A 6,184-nucleotide genomic window follows, 5' to 3' on the forward strand; every position below is an offset into this window, starting at 1 on the left:
GTTTAACAAAAGCAATGCTGCATCTAGTTGTTAGTAGTCCTTATAATTGGAATTATATGGAAAGGCCAAGATCAATAAAACATCTCTGACTCACTCTTCTGTTCACGTGTTACTTGGTGATTAAGAATTAGTGCTCTCCTCTCATCTGCAGCAATCATGTTCTTACATCTAACATGATCTGAGGCCTGGAGCAGATGTAAGTCCAGGGTTGCGTTTAGGTGACAGCAGCACACACATGCAATCATGGCTACAGATGGGCCACAGCAAGATTTATGATATGGCATAATGAGTTATATTAATGCACGAACAAAACCTGAGCTGAAGCTCAAACTCCAGATGTGCTCTTGTAATATGTCTCTAGTTACATTCAGGATATTTCGCCCTGTGAAGAGGCTGTTTATTTTCATTACAGTCCAGTTCAAACAAAAGTCATTCATGTAGTCCTTTGAAATTAAAAGGTGGGTTACCTATGACTTGCAGTCAAGAATTACTGTATCATGGGGGAATAAACCATTGTAACCACACAAAGCTTCACAGTTTAGATCATTATTAATCAAAGAACTATATTATTTTTATTTACCATTTGAAATACATGCTATCTATGTCTTGGTATTATGTACCGTATTATCTTACAGTGTTGACACTGCTTAGTATGATGTGCTATGAATTCACAATGTACAGATATACTGTATGTCGACATAAAAGACAGACCGACTTTTCAGATGCTTTTTGTGCTACATAAAGAAACCTGTGTTGCATTTAGCATACATATATAAGACTTGTTCATATATTTAGGATTAAGAGTTTAAAGAGTTGGGTATTGTCCTGCAGCTGAACCCTCGGCTAATGCCTTTATGTATACAGTGAGTGAGTTGGTGTAACAGAATTAATCAACAATCAATCCTTGTGAGTCATAATCCAGAATAAACTGACAATATTTTGCGACCAGATCCAGCCCGCTGGCTAAAACTGAAACCTGCAGCCTGCGGTCTATAGCAAGCAGTGTTAACAAGTCCCACCGCTGTGCCCTGATCCTCCTCAATCATACCCCAGCGTGGAGATGAAGGGGCTTTGTCCATGCAGCTCTGAAGACACAACACCCTCTGTGCTGATACATGAGCTGCTGTTTTATCCCTGCAGTTCATTGTAAATAACAGAAAAGCCAAACTGGAGCTCTTTCCATGGGAAACAAACCTGCTTTGTGTTCCTTATGGTGTATATCTACTCTTCTCAAGTACGCCTGTCTTCCTCACAGTACTGGACTCCGGGGCCACTTCTTTTAGAGGGGCCTCTTAACATCAAAATTGCTGGTTAGGTTTATAGTTCCTGCTCTGTGTAACGCTCAGGTTTCCCATCATCTGGTCTACATAACACTCAAGCTGTAAGGGGGTATCATCAGCCCTAGCTTGGAAATCTGTACTGTCTGATTTAGGAGGAACCAAGGAGAGGCTCAAAAATATCATAACTATTACAACATTTCCCTACACTCTATGTGTAGCGCAAGTCCCTGTCGATTACTTCTTCACTTGAATCATAAAATCCACCGCAAAGAGAACCCAGGGTGATGTAAAGGTATATGAAGCAATAAAACATCCTTCCATCTCCTGGAGTCCTGACCTGTCTGATCTCTGACCTCTTTAAGGAGAAGAGGGTTGGCAGAGAAAGAAGAACATTTCCCTAAAAAGAGCATCACATCACATCATTATTATCTTATCATCCTCAGCAACCCATGAAATCATCTGTAATTTGAATGAATGAATGAATGTGAGAAAGGTGTCTAATACAGTAGATTATGCACACACACACACACAGTCTTGGTTCTGTTTCAGTGCAGCAGGCTTGTCAGCAGCACTGCAGTGTCCTGGCACAGTTACATCGTTTATCTGGCTAACAGCATTGCTGTCTGGGAAAGTTTCCAGCAGCCAGTCAAGAAAGCACTTCACAGCTTGAAGGTTGATAAATCATCTGAATAATGTGCTGAAATTTTCAATTTCAATCTGTTGCTTTTATTTGGATTTTAAGTGGAGGTCAATCGTGCGACGTGTGCCTGTGGGTTTGATATCTCACTGGGGTCTTCAATTGTAAAATATGTATTCCTGGTACAGTAAGGTGCTTTGGATGAAAGCATTTAAGCCATCAAACAACAGTGTGTTTGCGTAAATCCTCAAGTGTCGGGAGAGACCCATCAGTCCAGCCGAGCGTTGACAGCTGGAGTCATCAAAGAGACTTTACTGCTACTGCATCTCACAAAACCTGCCAACAATGGCAGGAAGAGGCTGCAAGTCTTCAGGAGATGAGCCACACACAAACATCTTCAAGCAGGATTCATCAGACTGGCGCTGAGGTTGGGTGTGTGTGTATGGGGGGGTCCATCCATTTCCTGTTTTTACCTCCAAGCTAAGCGGTGACGAGGGTCTGAGTGTGCCAACACTACTTATGACTCAAGACTTGTGAGACTTTACTAATACAATCCTTCACTACTCTATTATGCCCAGTATAGACCACACATCCCGGGCTGCACACATTTATTGGCAGCAACATCATCTCATCATTAGTGGTGACCAGAAATGATGCCAGTGACTGTGTGTCTCCAGTTATGAACACAATGGTTTGTTAAGAGCCTCCTAACGCAGAGGACATCCTCCCCATATGGCTGGGGGATCCTGGCTCCAATACTAATCTGCTCCCACTGTTTATAAAATAAACAGGCCCCTGAACGCCAACCTACAGGCTGCTCAGTTTCCCCCCCTCCTGCGCCCTCTACATCGCATCTGGCTGACCTGTGACCTGTGTTGTTTGAACTATGCTTCCTGTCCAGTGCAACATGTATATGGCATAATGGCAAAATCTGCACTGTAGGCACTTTTTATGCAGCGGAAGAGGGATTACCAACACATCCGCATGGAGGGGGCACATGTGGCAGCTGCCATCAACAAACATGAGCACATGGAGGGTTAAAGCATAGAACTTTGATTTTCAATCATATAAAGTCACAGTGGTTAATGAAAAAAACAAGGCAAAAAAAAAAAAAAAAAATAGCAACCAGATGCTCCACTGTTAAAAGTGCAAATGAGTATACATTTAGATAAGGCTCCATTAAGTGGTGTAAAGTTACCTCTAATTACAAAACCTGTGCCATTTAAAGGCAGCAGCATTACCTTTTCAAAACAAAGCTGTTTTCACACAGACACCCCGACCAGACTGCCCCCCCACCCACCCACCCACACACACCCGCCCCTCTCTCTGGGAGCCCCGAGCCTGCTAGGCCCAGTGGTGGTGGAATGAGACGAGATAAGCCCATGGTAGGCCTCCATCAACACATGAGGCTTGCCAAAGCGAGTAGAGTTACAGACAGGCACTCCTCTGGGGCTCAGTGGGAGTGGGAGCGGGATGGGGACGGGGCTGCTCAGACATGGGAGGCTGCTAATCTGCCCCAAGCCAGCCTGCTGATGCCCACCATCTGTGTCTGTAACTCATCACCCACCAGCCAGGAGCCTCCGCAGGCACACACACAAGTAAACAAACACCCGGAGAGAGCCATTTAATGGCTAATTCTCTACCTGGCTCTGTTAATTACTGATTATCAGTGCCACCCAAAAAGTAGAGGACAGGAGCCAGTGGAGAGAGGTAAGAGGGGATAATGGGGAGCCAGCTGTGGATAGGGGCCCGGTTACTTCAGATTGCTTCATCGTCCTCATTATGGAGGGAATTTGTGTCAGACAAATCTGAAAAAAAAAAAAAAACTCAATCAGTACACAAGGCTATGAAAAAAAACTACTGTGACAGGTTTAATTACCACCAGCAGGAAATGAAGATGGAGTCAAGTCAACAGACTTCACAAGTGTCAGGAAAAATGTTCCTGCTTCTTATGCTTCATCTACTTGACAAGACTTCACAGCTATAATTGCATGTGCCTCTGGCACTACTGAGCCAGGGGATGTAGAGGGTTAAGAGGTCAGGAGGATGGTTGCAGGGGGGGGGAAACTGATGGAGATTAAATGAAACGCCTAAAACTCCTCAAGGAGTATGACGGTCACACAGGTGTGCAGCACTTACCCCCACATAACCCCCACACACCCATCGTTTGCGGCTAAAATATCCTGTAGGTGTAGCAGCAGGCAAGTGATTAGCAGACACAATTACTATGCCTCACTTACCTTTCTGCTATTCACCCGCATGTGTGAATCTCACTTGACAGAGAGAGCCTTGTTGCTTCATGAGATTTGAGCCCTCAGAGTGGTAGGCTGTGTTGAATTTACCACTAAATGGCTGCACCTTTTAAAAACTGTTTTTTATACATACGCTAAGGGACCGCACAAAAGTGTTCGGGGGGGAGGTGGGATCATAAAAGGGGGAAGGTTATGTATTTTTTCTTTTTGCTTAAGGGAGAGTGGCATACATTTTTGCAAGACATACTGATAAAAAGACTGAATGAAATAGTTACATTGAAACATGCCTTTGGTATGAGCCATGGATCTTAAATGTGCATTTTGCCATCTATGCCTCTGTATTTAGGCTTTAATTTCTAGTTGCACAAGCCCGCAGTCACTTTTTTATGCATTACAACAGAACTATGATAAAAAAATATTTTCATCATACTGAGTTAACCTATAATATAACTCATATTCAGCACAACCCAACCTGTTCTACTAATAGTAGATAATGAAGCAAAACTTTTATGGTGCTGAAGCCCCTCGGTAGCCGAAGAGCTTCTGCTTGTGCCCCGTTAGCTTTTTCAGCAACCGTCGTAATCACTGTTTGTTTGGTAGCTCTTGGTTGAAAAATAAAGATACTTGGTAAACAGAACGCACCATTTGTGATGTTGGGCGTAATTTTGGCAATTGCTAATGCCACTCCTAATGTGCAATTTGAGCTCTTTAAATAATACAGTTGCATCAACATATTAAGCTTAAAATCAGGGTTTAGTTGAGAAATTAGGGGAGAGGGTGTTGCATTTTTTTTTCTAAATAAAGGTGAGAGTCCAAACCAGATATAAATAATCTAGAAGACACTATAGTTTTAAAAAAATCCCTCACCATCCCAATAATCTTTGTATGGTCCTTAATCCAGGGCGGTGTGTCAACTGGGAGTAGCTGGAACGAGAACTGTCATGACATTTAAAGTAGTTTGCTAAATGCACCCGTGAGAATTTCTGGTTGTTATTCTATGATAAATTTACCAGCTAAGTATTAACCATGTATGTAGCTCTTTGTGGACCATAAATGGAAGCAAAAATACACAATGGAAACAACATAGGTGCCAAAGCTCCATTTCCAAGGTACAGAGACTCTTGTATATCACATGATGGAATAGTTGAGCCTGCAAGCACTGCTCCAGACTTAAAACATTAGCAGATATTTATAACATTATTCAACAGTAGTCTCTATTTAGGATGGTCAGAAATAACTTGCAGGAGAAGATTTACAAAGCCATGTCTGGAAAAATGTCACGTTTCCATCTGTGAAGAGACCAGTAGGGCCAGAAAATAGACCTCAGATAATTAATATTCATGACATACGCAGACTGTAGAAATTAAGGGCAGATATAGATGATTTGCTTTTAAGGTCTGGATCTGGAAAGGAACACAGTCATTCATAATACTAAAAGAGGAAAATAAGAGAGAGGGCTTTTCCTCTGGCAGATGAACACAAGAAGTCCAAACTGAAAGAACAACACAGGCATGATTCAATTATTCAACTCTGGCCCTTGCACAGGAATCCCTTCTCTTAATGCCTCTTGCACAGAGACTAATGTTTTCCCTCAGTGCAATAAATAACTTTTTATTCCTGCTGCCACGGAAAGTTCACCTGCACAGACGATCACAATGTCTGCCCTCATATTTGTTACTGCGGCCTTTTAATTTGACCTGAGCCAACCTGTCATGCTCCATCAAACGTGGGAATCGGATACCTCAGGAACACAGGCGCCTTTGCTTTGCGTTATGCCATCCCCCCCTGTGCCTTAACACATTGAGCCTGGGAGCAGAGAGAAAGTCACCCGCATCACATGAATCAAGCACTGTGACAGGAGTCCGTTGGGTCTGGGATCACACGGAGGATCACAAGTCTCTCTTTTTACTGCTCCCTCTCCCATCTCTATTAGCTGGGGATGAGAGAGGCGGGATGGCCCTCTAAAGGCATATATTTCCGTTGATGAAGAGATAAATCAGATCATTTCTGGAGTA

The sequence above is a fragment of the Thunnus maccoyii genome, chromosome 9, assembly GCF_910596095.1.
Source record: "Thunnus maccoyii chromosome 9, fThuMac1.1, whole genome shotgun sequence".
In the NCBI taxonomy this organism is placed as follows: Eukaryota; Metazoa; Chordata; class Actinopteri; order Scombriformes; family Scombridae; genus Thunnus; species Thunnus maccoyii.